Source organism: Saccopteryx leptura, chromosome 2, assembly GCF_036850995.1.
Source record: "Saccopteryx leptura isolate mSacLep1 chromosome 2, mSacLep1_pri_phased_curated, whole genome shotgun sequence".
Taxonomy (NCBI): domain Eukaryota; kingdom Metazoa; phylum Chordata; class Mammalia; order Chiroptera; family Emballonuridae; genus Saccopteryx; species Saccopteryx leptura.
In genome coordinates, this window is record NC_089504.1 from 198,614,239 (window position 1) to 198,631,040 (window position 16,802).

The following is a 16,802-nucleotide window of genomic DNA, read 5'->3' on the forward strand; positions in this document are numbered from 1 at the left end:
AGGCAGCTGTAAAAGGAGGAAGAGCAGCTAAAAAGTGGAGGCAAATCTTACAGAGCTTGGGGAGTTTACTGTGCTGCTGTCATCTCTAAGCAGAAGGAAGCTGATCCTTATATAAAGGTTGGCTCCTCCCACACTACCCAGGCACAGAAAATGCAAACACAAACAGCAAAAAGAACAGTAGCTACAGACAGGTAGCCCACAGCATGTTAAAAACAACAGCTGATGCCAACCCCAAAAGATCCAGAATCAATATAACTGGTAGTGGGTGGCAGGAAGCACAAACCTTAGACTCAGCTAGTTACACAAGCAGCACACTCAAAGGAGGAGACTAGCAGGCACCAGACACTGTGGAGAACAAATATACCTAACAGAACAGATATTGTACAGTGATCAAGGTTGACCCCTAGAGACAGACAGCCTGAAGGAATAGCCATACCCACAGAAGGACCAACTGCATTCAATACATACAACAGGAAGGAAAATAATATCCTCAAGAAGCATTCATGGTAGAGTGTCAGCCCAGTGTGTGTAACTCCCAGGTTCGATTTCTGACCAAGGCACACAGGAGAGGTACCCATCTGCTTCTCCACCACTCTCCTTCACCTTTCTTTTTATCTCTGTTCCTCTCACAGCCAAGGCTCCATTGGAGCAAAGTTGGTCCAGGCGCTTAAGATGGCACCATGGCTGCCACCTCAGGGGCTAGAATGGCTCCCGTTACAATGGAGCAATGCCCCAGATGGGCAGAACATTGCCCCCTAGTGGGATTTCCCAGTGGATCTCGTGGGGCGCATGTGGGAGTCTGTCTCTCTACCTCCTGCCTCCATGCTTCTCACTTCAGAAAAATACAGAAAAAAAAGAAGCAGAAGAAAAAGAAGGATTCCTAGAACAAGGAAAACAGTTGGCATGGAGGGCAGTACCACTGAACCCATCTTCCTCATAAGGACAACACAAAAATTTCAAAGTCAGACAGCACTATCTAATACACAGAAAAAATGGGCAGACAAAGAAATGTGACCCAAATTAATAAAAAAGAGAAATCCCCAGAGAAGAACTAAATGAAATGGAAGTAACCAAACTACCACATGCAGAATTCAAAATAATGATTTTTAAGATGCTCAAGGATCTTAGAGCAATAATGGATGTACATAATTGAGCACCTAAATGAAGAGATAGCAAGCATCAAAAGGGACATTGAAATCACAAAAAATAACCATTCAGAAATGACAAATACAATATTAGAAATGAAGACTGCACTAGAAGGAATCAACAGCAGGCTGGATAAAGCAGAGGATCAAATCAGTGATTTAGAAGAGAAGATAAACATAAGCACAGAAGTAGAGCCACAAAAGGAAAAGAAGCACAAAATGAGGCACAAAAATGCCAAAGTTAAGAGGCAAAGAAAGAATACTATAAGCTGCAAGAGTAAAGCAGTTAGTTTTCTACAGAGGAGCCCCCATAAGGATGACATCCAACTTCTCAACAGAAACACTTGAGGCCAGAAGGGATTGACAAGAAATATTCAAAGTGATGCAAAACAGGAACCTACAATGAAGACTACTTTATCCAGCAAGGTTATCTTTTAAAATTGAAGGAGAAATAGAAAGCTTCCCAGACAAAATAAAAACTCAAGGAATTCATTACAACCAAACCAGTATGGCAAGAAATGTTATGGGGCCTGCTGTAAAAAGAGGAAAGAAAAGAAAAAAAAGAAATAGAGATAAAGAGCATGGTAGAGTTGAAGAATAAAATGGTAATATATAAGTACATATCAATAATAACCTTAAATGTAAATGTTTTAAATGCTCCAATCAAAAGACATAGGCTAGCTGTGTGGATAAAAATGTAGGACCCATACAACTGCTGTCTACAAGAGACCCACCTCAGGGCAAAGGATACACATAGACTGAACGTGAAGAGATGGAAAAAAAGTATTTTATGCATACGAAAATGAAAAAAAGCTGGGGTAGCAATACTTATATCTGACAAAATTTCCTTTTAAACAAAGGCTACATATAGTAAGGGATAAAGAAGGTCACTACATAATGATAATAGGAGCAATCCAACAGGAGGATATAACCATTGTAAATATTTATGCATCTAATATAGAAGCACCTAAATATATAAAGCAAATTTTGATGGATATAAAGGGGGAGATCAGCAACAATACTATATATAATATTAGGGAATTTCAATACCCCACTAACATCATTGATAGATCCTCAAGACAGAAAACTAACAAAGAAATAGCAGCCTTAAATAACATACTATATCAACTAGATTTAATTGATATCTTCAGAACCTTTCACCCCAAAGCAACAGAATATACATTCTTTTCAAGTGCTCATGGTACATTCTCTAGCATAGACCACATGTTAGGACACAAAATGAGTCTCAATAAATTTAAGAAGATTGAAATCATATCAAGCATCTTCTCAGATCACAATGGCATAAAACTAAAAATCAACTACAATTGAAAAACTGAAAAACATTTAAACACTTGGAGACTAAATAGCATGTTATTAAATAATGAATGAATTAACAAGATCAAGTAAGAAATAAAAATTATCCTTGAAACAAATGAAAATGAATATACAACTCAAAATTTATGGGACACAGCAAAAGCAGTCCTGAAGGGGAAGTTTATAGCACTACAGGCACACTTTAAGAAGCTAGAAAAAGCTTCTTAAAATAACAAGCTTCTAAAAATAAACAACTTAACCCTGCATCTAAAAGAACTAGAAAAAGATCAACAAATAAAGCCCAGAAGAAGTAGAAGGAAAGAGATAGTAAAGACCAGAGCAGAAATAAATGACATAGAGGCTAAAAAACAATGCAAAAGATCAATGAAACCAAGAGCTGGTTCTTTGAAAAGGTAAACAAGATTGACAAACCTTTAACCAGACTCATCTAGAAAAGAAGAGAGAGGACTCAAATAAAATTAGAAATGAAAGTGAAGAAGTTACAACTAACACCACAGAAATACAAAGGATTGTAAGAAAATACTATGAAGATATATATGCCCAAAACTTGAACAACCTAGGTGAAATGGATAAATTCCTAAAAACATAATCTTCCAAAACTCAATCTGAAAGAATCTGTAAACTTAAACAGATCGAATTCAACAAATAAAATTGAAAGTTATCAGAAATCTCTCAGCAAACAAAAGTCCTGGGTGATATGGCTTCACAGACAGATTTTACCAAACATTCAAAGAAGAACTAACACCTATCCTTCTCAAGCCTTTCAACATTATTCAAGAGGAGGGAGACTTCCAAACTCCTTTTATGAGGCAAGCATTATCCTCATTCCAAATCCAGGTAAAGACTCTACAAAGAAAGAAATTTTAGGCCTATATCCCTGATGAACATAGATGATAAAATTCTCAACAACAACAACAAAAATTCTCAACAACATATTAGCAAACCAGATCTAGAAAAACATGAAAACGTCAATCATAATAATCAAGTGGGATTTATCCTGGAGAGGCAAGGCTGGTACAATATTCGCAAATCAATCAATGTGATTCATCACATAAACACGAGGAAGGATAATAATCACATGATTATATCAATTGATGCAGAGAAAGCATTTTATAAAATCCAGCACCCATTTATGATAAAAATTCTCAGCAAAGTGAGAATACAGGCAACATACCTCAACATAATAAATGCCATCTATGACAAATTGACAACCAACATCATACTCAATGAGCAAAAATTAAAAGCAATCTTTTTAAGATCAGGAACAAGGCAGGGGTGCCCCCTTTCACCACTCTTATTCAACATAGTTCTGGAATTCCTAGCCACTGCAATCAGACAAGAGGAAAAAATAACAGGATTTCAATTTGGAAAAAGAAGAAGTAAAACTATCATTATTTGCTGATGACATGATACTATACACAGAAAACCCTCAAGTCTCAGTCAAAAAACTGCTAGGCCTGATAAATAAATTTGGCAGACTGGCAGGATATACAGTTAATATTTAGAAATCAGTGGCAGTTTTATACACCAACAGTAAACTGTCAGAAAGAGAAATTAAGGACACAATCCCCTTCATTATTGCTACAACAACAAAAAAAGTACCTAGGAGTAAATTTAACCAAGGAGGTAAAAGCTATACTCAGAAAATTATAAGACATTGAAAAAAAAATCAAGGAAGATACAAACAAGTGAAAGCATATACCGTGTTAATGAATAGGAAGAATAAACATCATTAAAATGTCTATATTACCCAAAGCAATCTATAAATCCAATGCAATATCCATTAAAATACCAATGGTATATTTCAAAGATATAATACAAATATTCCAAAAATTTATATGGAACCAAAAAAGAACATGAATAGCCTCAGCAATCTTGAAAATGAAGAATAAAGTGGGAGGTATCATACTTCCTGATATCAAGTTATACTACAAGGCCATTGTAATGAAAACAGGTTGGTACTGGCATAAGACAGGCATACAGATCAATGGAACAGAACAGAGAACCCAGAAATAAACCCATGCCTTTATGGTCAAATGATATTTCACAAAGGAGGTAAGAGCATACAGTGGAGTAAAGACAGTCTCTTTAATAAATGGTGTTGGGAAAAATGGACAGATACATGCACAAAAATGAACTAGATCACCAACTTACACCATTCACAAAAATAAAGTCAAAATGGATAATAGACTTAAATGTAAGCCACAAAACCATAAACATCTTCGATGACAACTTAGGCAGCAGCCTGACCAGGAAGTGACACAGTGGACAGAGCATCAAACTGAGACACGGAAGATCCGGTTTCAAATCCCCGAGATCGCCAGCTTGAGAGCAGGCTCATCTGGTTTGAGCAAGGCTCAGAAGCTTGAGCCCAAGGTTGCTAGCTTGAGCAAGGGGTTCCTCAGTCTGCTGTAGCCCCCCCCTCCAGTCAAGGCAAATGTAAGAAAGTAATCAATGAGAAACTAAGGTGCCACAATGAAGAATTGATGCTTCTCATCTTTTCCCCTTCTTGTATGACTGTCCCTATCTGTCCCATTTTCTGTCTCTCTCTGTCTTTGTCACAAAATAAAAAAAAGAAAACATAGGCAGCAAACTCTCTGATATTTCTTGTAGCAATATTTTTGCCAATTTATCTTCATGGGCAAGTAAAATAAAGAACAAAATAAACAAATGGGACTATATCAAACTAAAAAATTTTTTACAGCGGAAGACACCATTAACAAAATAGAAAGGCAACATACAATGGGATAACATTTTTGCCAATACATCTGATAAGAAGTTAATAACCAAAATTTATAAAGAACTTCTAAAACGCAACACCAGGAAGGTAAACAATCCAATTAAAAAATGGGCAAAAGTACTGAATACACACTTCTCCAAAAAGGACATATAGCTGGCCAATAGGCATATGGAAATAATGTTAAATGTCACTAATCTTTAGAGAAATGCAAATTAAAACCACAATGTGATACCACCTCACACCAGTCATAATGGCACTCATTTACAAAACAACACATAATAAATGCTGGCAAGGATGTGAAGAAAGGGGAACCCTCCTGCACTGCTGGTGGGAATGCAGACTGGTGCAGCCACTGTGGCAAACAGTATGGAGATTCCTCAAAAAATTAAAAATGAAACTGCATTTTGACACAGCTATCCCACTTTTAGGAATATACCTTAAGAATACTAAATCACTGATTCAAAAGAAGAAATGCACCCCCATGTTTATTGCAGCATTGTTTACAGTAGCCAAGATCTGGAAACAGCCCAATTGTCTGTCAGTGGACGAGTGGATTCAAAAGCAGTTGTACATATACACAATGGAATATTACCCAGCCGTGAAAAGGAGGGAATCTTATCTTTTGCTATGGCATGAATGGACTTGGAGATTATTGTGCTAAGTGAAATAAACCACTGAGAGAAAGGCAAATATTATATGATCTCACTTATATGTGTAATCTAATTAAAAAAGTGAACTGAGGAATGGAATAGAGACAGAGGTGGGGTCACAGGTACCAGAGGGACAGCTGTCAGAGGAAAGGGGGATAAAGGGATGGGATCAGAGAAGGTGAAGGGATTAGTGAAATTTATATATATACATAACTCATAGATACAGATAACAGGACAGCAAATCCCAGAGGGTAGGGAGCTGGGGGGGAGAGGCTACAGGGGGTGTAATGGGGGAAACAGAGGTGGGGGTGAGGGTGTTATATTGAGTGGGACACTTGAATTCATGTTAACTCAATAAAATAAAATTAATAAATATTAAAAAAGGAAAATATTCATGAAGAAAATTTATTTGAACATGGGTATTTGTATTTATATATGTGTGTTTGTGTGTGTGTGTGTGTGTGTGCGTGTGTATAGAGAGAGAGAGAGAGAAAGACTGAAATATAATAGAACAACTAAAATACTGACTAAAATAAACTTTTCATAATGAAAAGAAAAATAGATCCCAAAGTATAGTGGGCTCTTTCTGAAGAAGCTGGGACTTTAATTTTATAGAAGGTAATGCCCAAAGTGGGAGAGAATCTTTCCATTGGACAAATCAAGAAGCCTGAATTAGAGCAATAGTGAATTAAGGAAATTTCTTCTATGTTATTTATTGATTAGGACAGAATTTGAAATGTGTTGCTGGAATTACATGTTTAGCTCTTGACATGCATGCTATATACTCTTTGTCCTGGTCTGTGTTTTATATAAGCAAATCTAGGTAGGAAGACAAAAGATTCTATCAGTGAGGAGGATCACTGTTGGTCCCAAGATTTATCTGAACAGCTAGCACATGGGTGTTCCCTTTAAATTCACTAAAGAGAATACATTAGTGTTATTGGAACCTTATCACATGGCTGCACCATGCTGCAGCAATGTCACCTTACTTGCTCACATAAATTCATATTTTACTCATCAGGAGACTTTTTTTTACCTCATTCAAAAGGTAACTCTATTTTAAAATCTTGCAGTAGTGAGTCATTAGTAAACCTGGGGCCAGAGTTTAGGTTCCAGGCATGAGTAGAATAATCTACTTAATTCCCCAAATTATATCTGAGATTAAGGACTAGAGAGACTGAATGGTTTACTCACTGCCACACATTAGTGGAATTATCTGTCTTCACTAAAGGGGACATTTTATAATAATAAATTAAGGCAGAAACAGACAAGTACTGCAAGCCTTCCACAGCATTTGGAAGCGCCTTTCTAAGTAACACTTTTAAAGTATCTTCAATCATAAGAACCACACTGTGCCAAAACATAGCTATAGTGCCGTGTTTCCAAACTGGGGTGCCAGTGCACTGCTATTTTATGAAGTTGAATGGTGAATTTGAATGCCTTATTTTTATTTATTTTTTTTTTTTTGCATTTTTCTGAAGCTGGAAATGGGGAGAGACAGTCAGACAGACTCCCGCATGCGCCCGACCAGGATCCACCAGGCACGCCCACCAGGGGCGACGCTCTGCCCACCAGGGGGCGATGCTCTGCCCCTCCGGGGTGTTGCTCTGCCATGACCAGAGCCACTCTAGCGCCTGGGGCAGAGGCCAAGGAGCCATCCCCAGCGCCTGGGCCATCTTTGCTCCAATGGAGCCTTGGCTGCGGGAGGGGAAGAGAGAGACAGAGAGGAAGGAGGGGGGGGTGGAGAAGCAAATGGGCGCTTCTCCTATGTGCCCTGGCCCGGAATCGAACCCAGGTCCCCCGCACGCCAGGCCGACGCTCTACCGCTGAGCCAACCGGCCAGGGCCTTGAATGCATTATTAATAAACATGTTTGATTTTAAGGAAATGTTAAACATTAATGGTGGAACCAGACTGAAGCCCATATTCCAGAATGTCTGCTTTTATTGTTTCTATATGTTGGGCTACCCCAGTGAGAAAGTTTGCAAAGCATTCTGAAGTCTTTCCTTCTAAATAATAAATGCATCTGCATAGATCCAGATAGGTACAATGAGAACCCTTATTTCATCTTATCAAATCAGTTTCTCCTTGCAAAGAGAAAAAAAACAAACAAAACTAAAATAAAAATAGTCATGACATTTCATCTGTAAACAAGTCTGTTCAAACAGCAGTGCCTTCAGTTACAGCTGTTTTTAAACTTCCTAAATATCTCACTGTGATGGAATTCTTCTGCATCTCACATGAGTCTTATTATCTCAGTTCTTTTCCAGTCCTACCGATGGAGAACCTTGAGCAAATGAGTGATCTGCTTTCAGTTTTTCATCTATAATGTAAGAAAATGACTTTTTTTTTTGGTCTACCTGTCTTATCAAAATCAAGTGAAAAATGAACTTATTCCATTTGGGCTTTGACCCATAACAGAATTATTTGCTTACAGCACATAATAATTTATATGATTCAAGTAGTAAAGTGTGAGCATTTTATTCATTTTATTGCCTATAATCTTTCATAAAGAACAGGAGCTGTTAATAGTTTTCTTTGGCCTAGTAAAATTTCCATTGTTATTAATAAAGAAGATTTGTTTTAAAAAGAAACTAAAAATATTATAAAAGAAATATTATATGATTTGGGAATATGGAACTGAAATGAAATGAATACTAAAGTGCAGGGTTGTTGTTTTTTTAATTAGGAAAGGCCAAGAAAACTTCCAGTTTTTATTGACCAGTTTTCAGAAACATCCTTAGATGTTACTGCATAAGTGTTAAAGATGCTTGTTACTACCAAGTTCAGCTAGGTGCTCTTGATGTTCCACAGGCATTAAATGATTTAATCTCCATTTTCCGCTAATTATATTTGCTACTACTAAAGATCAAAATTGCACATTTGGAAGGAAACTGAAAAATTCTGTTTCATGAAACCCGAAAATGGATATACTATAGCTGAACTTTCATTCTCTTTGTATTAACTCAAGAATTAAATTTTTTATTTTCCATTTAAATGTACTTTGACTTAATTTTTTTAAATTACATAATTTATTAATGAGTTTATGTGGTTGTGTTTGATCGTACAAAGCATGATGCCTTATTCCTTTAGCATTCAAACTACTTGTAGGAACCTTTTGACAAAGCAATAATTTTTTATTTGTAATGACTAAAATAAGTCATAAAATTGAATATTTAATATATGATTTTTGTCAACATCAAGGTTTCTATTGGAAGCTTGGTTCTGGTATGGATGCCCTTGAATCCTGTGTCTATAGAATTGAACCACATATTTTATTCTAGTGATTCTGCTGATTCACATTCATTTCAATATAGGCACATTTCTGAATCTGACTACATAAAAATCTTTCAGAAAACTTTTCCTCAAAGGAACATCACCACTGATTAATTTGTAGAATTAGAGTATTTCTCCTTTGACTTTAGATGCAGGAAAGATCCCAATATATAGAATACTTAGTTCAGCTTTGAAGACCTAGTACAAGGTCACAGATGCAGTGCACCTATATAAATCATATGGGAAATGGTCCAGGTGAAACTAGCCTCTTTAAATTGGAAGGTTGCATAACTTCCCATACCAAAGACCTCTAGCAGCTCATATAGATGCTTCCAATACAAGTTATATTATTGATATATTAGGTGCTAGCCACTAGAACAAAGGGAAAACAGAAACAATAAAATATTTCATAGGTAACTATTATATGAATACGTAGTTGTAATTTAAGAGGGGCTGTGCTTAGTTTTTTATGAACAAATGTGTGCAACATTTATAGTTTCCACTTAATAATTTTGTTAACCCTATTAAAAATTTATTCCAACTAAACATCTGAATCTTAAGGAGTATATCTTAGGGCAGAAATTTTCAACCTCAATACTCCTGACATTATCTTTTAGTACTCTTGAAGAGACTTTCTCATGACTGCTAAGCATCGTACATAATTATTGATAAGGTCATATTCCATACTTCTATAAAAATATAAAGCTACATTTTACTGAGGGCTCAGGAATCACAATTTTTATCTTGTAACAATGACTTTTTTAAAAAAATTGAAAACTGACTCAGTTGATTTTGTGGAAGAATACATTTTCCAAAGGAGTATAGTACCTCATTACTTCACCTGTGCAGAGGGAAACAGGATTGCTGCTCAAAAATTTAGTTGCATTCATGATCAAAACTCTCAGCAAAGTGAGAATACAGGGAACATACCACAACATGATAAAGAACATCTATGACAGACCCACAGCCAAATCATACTCAATGGGCAAAACTTAAAAGCAATCCCCTTAAGATCAGGAACAAGCCCTGGCCGGTTGGCTCAGCAGTAGAGCGTCGGCCCGGCGTGCAGGGGACCCGGGTTCGATTCCTGGCCAGGGCACATAGGAGAAGCGCCCATTTGCTTCTCCACCCCACCCCCTCCTTCCTCTCTGTCTCTCTCTTCCCCTCCCTCAGCCAAGGCTCCATTGGAGCAAAGATGGCCCAGGCGCTGGGGATGGCTCCTTGGCCTCTGCCCCAGGCGCTAGAGTGGCTCTGGTTGCAGCAGAGCGATGCCCCAGAGGGGCAGAGCATCGCCCCCTGGTGGGCAGAGCATGGCCCCTGGTGGGCGTGCCGGGTGGATCCCGGTCGAGCGGATACGGGAGTCTGTCTGACTGTCTCTCCCCATTTCTAGCTTCAGAAAAAAAAAAAGATCAGGAACAAGGCAGGGGTGCCCCTTTTCACCACTCTTATTCAACATAGTTCTGGAAGTCCTAGACACAGCAATCAGACAAGAAAAAGAAATAAAAGGCATCCAAATTGGAAAAGAAATAAAACTATCATATTTGCTGATGATATAATATTGTATATAGAAAACCCTAAAGTCTCAGTCAAAAAACTACTGGACCTAATAAATGAATTCAGCAAGGTGGCAGGATATGAAATTAATACTCAGATCAGAGGCATTTTATAAACCAACAATGAACTATCAGAAAGAGAAATTAAGGAAACAGTCCCCTTTACTATTGCAACCAAAAAATAAAGTACCTAGGAGTAAATTTAACCAAGAAGATTAAAGACTTGTATAAAACATTAATATAAGAAATCAAGGAAGATACAAACAACTGGAAGCATATACCGTGCTCATGGTTAGGAAGAATAAACATCATTAAAATGTCTATATTACCCAAAGCAATTTATAAATTTAATGCAATACCAATTAAAATACCAATGACATACTTCAAGATATAGAACACATATTCCAAAAGTTTATATAAAACCAAAAAACAACACAAATAGCCTCAGTAATCTTGAAAAGGAAGAATAAAGTGGGACATATCACACTTCTGATATCAAGTTATACTGCATGGCCACTGTACTCAAAATAGCTTGGCATAAGAACAGGCATATAGATCAATGGAACAGAACAGAAAACCAAGAAATAAACCCACACTTTTATGGACAACTGATATTTGACAAAGGAGGTAAGAGCATACAATAGAGTAAAGACAGCCTCTTCAACAAATGGTGTTGGGAAAATTGGACAGCTACCTGCAAAAAAATAAAACTAGAACACCATTCACCAAAATAAACTCAAAATGGATAAAAGACTTAAATGTAAGTGGTAAAACCATAAGCATCTTAGAAGAAAACATAGGCAGTAAGCTCTCTGACATCTCTCGCAGCAATATATTTGCCGATTTATCTCCATGGGCAAGTGAAATGAAAGACAGGATAAACAAATGGAACTGTATCAAACTAAAAAGCTTTTGCACAGCTAAAGACAATAAAAACAGAATAAAAAGACAAACTACACAATGGGAGAACATATTTGACAATACATCTGATAAGGGGTTAATAACCAAAATTTATAAAGAACTTGTAAAACTCAACACCAGGAAGATAAACAATCCAATCAAAAAATGGGCAAAAGAAATGAATAGACACTTCTCCAAAGAGGACATATAGCTGGCCAATAGGCATATGAAAAAATGCTCAACATCACTAATCATTAGAGAAATGCAAATTAAAACCACAGTGAGATATCATCTCACACCATTGAATGGCGCTCATCAACAAAACAACACAGAATAAGTGCTGGTGAGGATGTGGAGAAAAGGAAACCCTCCTGCACTACTGGTGCAAATGCAGACTGGTGCAGCCACTGTGGAAAACAATATGGAGATTCCTCAAAAAATTAAAAATCAAACTGCCTTTTGACCCTGCTATCCCCCTTTTAGGAATATACCCCAAGAACACCATAGAACTGTTCCAAAAGGAGAAATTCATCCCCATGTTTATGGCAGCATTGTTCACAATAGCAAAGATCTGGAAACAGCCCAAGTAAGTGTCTGTCAGTGGACGAGTGGATTAAAAAGCAATGGTACATATATACAATGGAATACTATGGGGCCATGAAAAAGAAGGAAATCTTACCTTTTGCGACAACATAGATGAACATGGAAAATATTATGTTAAGTGAAATAAGCCAGGCAGAAAAAGAAAAATAACACATGACCTCACTCATTTGAGGAATCCAATCAACAATGTGAACTGAGAAACGGAATTGAGACAGAGGAGGGATCAAAGGGACCAGAGGAAATGAGAACAGAAGGAAAAGGGATGATAGGATGGGATAAACCTGAAGGGAAGGGGGGAGGGTGCTATAGGGAGAGGGGCAAGGGAGATGTTTAGGGGAATACGGGGGAGGGGGGATGCATTCAGGGCAACACTAGAATCTAGGTAAATACAATACATTAAAATCAATAAAAAAAGAAAAAAAATTAGCTGCTTGAATTCAAAATAGGAATATAGAAATGAATGTGTTTTTGCCCTGGCTGGTTGGCTCAGCAGTAGATCGTCGGCCTGGCATGCAGGAGTCCCGGGTTCGATTCCTGGCCAGGGCACATAGGAGAAGTGCCCATCTGCTTCTCCACCCCTCCCCCTCTCCTTCCTCTCTGTCTTTCTCTTCCCCTCCCGCAGCCGAGGCTCCATTGGAGCAAAGATGGCCCGGGCACTGGGGATGGCTCTGTGGCCTCTGCCTCAGGTGCTAGAATGGCTCTGGATGCAACAGAGCAATGCCCCAGAGGGGCAGAACATCACCCCCTGGTGGGCATGCGGGAGTCTGTCTGACTGCCTCCCTATTTCCAGCTTGGAAAAATGAAAAAAAATAAATAAAATAAAGAAATGAATGTGTTTTTGTGTGTGTCTGTGTGTAACAAAAATACATGGAATTGTTTTTCTTTTACATCTTTTGGAATACAGTGTAAACATCTGTTCATTACTTGTTTTTCTCCTTCACTTTTTGATATATCAGATAAGTATGTGTTTGTTGCAGGTGACTGAGATCACAACCTATTTTCTAAAGTCAAGAGCAACATCAGCCCTAGGCCATGTCAATACCAGGTGTTGTATGGTTGTCATAACTTTTGTCATGGTTTACCTCTGTCCTCCTGCAGGTGGAGTGTTGGCTTCCTTTTCAGACAGGCTCTCATCATGCTTGCAATACAACTGCAGCTGAAGGTCTTAGGTTCTTTCAGCTTTAGGTCTAGGAGGGAAGAGAGGACGTTCGTGTTTGAAAGAGGGATCTGTCTTAACCATACTACTTGGTGAGAGAGAATTGATAATAGCTGGCTGAGAGAAAGTTAAATTGTTTTTGAGGACAAAAGCAACATATGATCATTTCTAGGTGTTTTCATCCTATTTCACTTAAAAAAGCCATTGAGAATAGGAATCATGTCTTATACTTCATTTTATTCCCTTGAACTTTTATAATACTTTGTGTTGTACAATGCAGAATTTGTAGGTTAAAAAGGGCTTTTTTCACATAGAGATCAAAGCATTTTTTATATTTAAAATAAGGCACAATTCTTATAGACTTTCCAGAGAATAAGAGTACCAGGGGAGAAAGATATGATCCTTCTTTTAAAGTACAATAGTTATCATTCAAATGACTTACCTGAGGAGATAGGTAGTAAGACGATAAAATTTTCACTTACACAAAGTCTTTATGAGAGAAAGAAGATCAAAAAGTAGTTCCTACAGAAGGGAAGAGGAGAAAGCAAATATATATTATTATTAAAGGATTTTTTTCTCTAAGAAGGTTGAGTTATCCTATGTGATATAAAACCACAAAGATGGGCTTAATGAATCCCTGGATTCCAAGATGCCGAACAAAAAGACCTAGATATCTATAGTCAGATTAAAGAAAGAAAATAAAGCTTATTTACTTATATTTGCTTTGAGATTTATTTGGATAGGAAAAATTAAACTTCAGAAATATGCAGTCTAACTTCATATACAATGTGGTATATTTGGAAGCTATGTTATTTTGAGACCACCTTGAGGGAAAAACAAAACAAAACAATAAACAGGCACATAATGCATCATCAGCAAGAGTCCTGTTTTGATCAATTTCATGTTTTATTCACCCCAAAGAATGGTAACATTGTGCTTTCTAATGATACATCTCTGTATGTGAGAAATGCAGTTGCCATTTTGCAAAAATGAAGCACATTATGTTACATGAGTGCTTATATTTTTACATATTTTGACAAAAGCAAGAGCATTCTTATTTACACAACAAATGTGTTTAGTTTTAAAAGCATAATTATTTCTTCTACAATGAAGATAAAGCTTAAAGTAATTAATATTGAAAGTTATAAGTTTTATTTATTGTAAAACAACAATTCTAAATTACTTATGTAAACATTTTTAGAGTTACACTATACAAATATCCAATTGTGATTTACTGCAAACAATACACTTAATTTTTTGCCAACACAAATAGCAATAAATCTGATCTTATGATATTTCTAAAGATTTATTTATTTATTTATTTTTTAAGACTGAATACTTTATTCAAACCCATCAGAGAAATGGACAGTTGGGTCTGTAACAAAGCATTGTTTTAAAGCATAGGCCAGTAATTATTTAGTACATGCTGCTACATTCAAATTAAGACCACAACTTTTAAATGTTTAAAACAGAATAAGTTTCTCTGTAAAAGCAGCACCATTGTGACATTTAAACTTTAATATTCCTTTCCTTCTTTCTCACCCTCTCCTTCAACAGAATCCACACCAACCTCCTCATAATCCTTCTCAAGGACAGCCATGTCCTCATGTGCCTTGGAGAACTCTCCTTTCTCCATGCCGTCACCCACATACCAGTGGACAAAGGCATGCTTGGCATACATCAGGTCAAACTTGTGGTCCAGGTGAGCCCAGGCCTCAGCAATAGCTGTGGTGTTGCTCAGCATGCACACAGCTCGTTGCACTTTGGCCAGGTCTCCACCAGGGACCACAGTGGGAGGCTGATAATTAATGTCAACTTTGAAGCCAGTGGGGCACCAGTCTACAAACTGGATAGTATGCTTGGTCTTGATGGTGGCAATGGCTGCATTGACATCTTTGGGAACCACATCACCTCGGTACAGCAGGCAGCAAACCATGTATTTACCATGGCGAGGGTCACATTTTACCATCCGGTTGGCTGACTCAAAGCATGCACTGATGATCTCTGCTCCGGAAAGCTGTTCATGGTAGGCTTTCTCAGCAGAGATGACAGGGGCATATGTGGCCAGAGGGAAGTGGATGAGAGGATAGGGCACCAGGTTGGTCTGGAATTCAGTCAGATCAACATTCAGGGCTCCATCAAACCTGAGGGAAGCAGTGATGGAGGATACAATTTGACCTATCAACCTATTCAGGTTAGTGTAGGTTGTGCATTTGATATCAAGGTTTCTATGACAGATGTCATATATAGCCTCATTGTCAACCATGAAGGCATAGTCAGAGTGCTCCATGGTGGTGTGAGTGGTGAGGATAGAGTTGTAGGGCTCAACTACAGCTGTGGAAACCTAAGGGGCTGGGTAAATAGAGAACTCCAGCTTGGACTTCTTGCCATAATCGACAGAGAGATGTTCCATCAGCAGGGAGGTGAACCCGGAACCAGTTCCCCCACCAAAGCTGTGGAAAACCAAGAAGCCCTGAACACCTGTGCACTAGTCAGCCAGTTTCCGAATTCGGTCCAAGACAAGGTCAATGATCTCCTTGCCAATGGTGTAGTGTCCATGGGCATCGTTATTGGCAGCATCTTCCTTGCCTGTGATGAGCTACTCAGGGTGGGAGAGCTGGCGGTAGGTACCAGTGCAAACTTCATCAATGACTGTAGGTTCTAGGTCTACAAACACTGCCAAGGCACATGCTTGCCAGTGCCTGTCTCACTGAAGAAGGTATTGAAAGAGTCATCTTCCCCTCCAATGGTCTTGTCACTTGGCATCTGACCATTGGGCTGGATGCCGTGTTCCAGGCAGTAGAGCTCCCAGCAGGTATTGCCGATCTGGACACCAGCCTGGCCAACATGGATGGAGATGCACTCATGCGTGGTTGCTGTTATGCTGCTGCCAAATGGAAGGTGGAGAGGAAGAGGAGAGGTTGTTGCTTCTTACAGCACTACTCTTAGGCAGTCAATGTAAGAGAACCTAAGATTTATTTTTTAAGTTGGAGAAGATTACATGTTTATAACTTAGGAAAGCAGATACAAATTTCTATAAACAACTTAAAGAATAAAAATCCTGTTAGCAATATTATTGGGAAGAATTGTAGAAGCACCTTTGGTATAATTTAAATAGCTTTGATTTTGTTGTTGTTGTTGAATAAAGGCTATTTAAATCTGCTTTATCTGCTGTTTTATAGTGAGCATTGTTAATTACCTGGGAAATATTTATTTACAAAGATGATTGCTTTGCTGAATTTGGGTTTATGAAAACTGAGTAATGTTGGTAACCAATAAAAGAAGTCACAGTTCTTTGAAGGCATGCCCTAGCATTCACCTCCAGGGCTGGTGAAGCTGGGGTGTTTGGGGCATGAGGAAATGTTCTGGCATTTGACCAGGGGTTTGAAAGTGCTTAAGTGATATCTTTCAATGTACTTAAAAAAAAACAAAAAACAAAAACAAA

At 37.9% G+C, this 16,802-nt stretch overlaps 1 pseudogene; it reads right to left on the minus strand.

Moving 5' to 3' along the window:
* Window positions 1–14,873: 14,873 nt before the first annotated feature.
* Window positions 14,874–16,138, minus strand: LOC136393281 (tubulin alpha-1A chain-like; annotated as a pseudogene).
* Window positions 16,139–16,802: the final 664 nt, after the last annotated feature.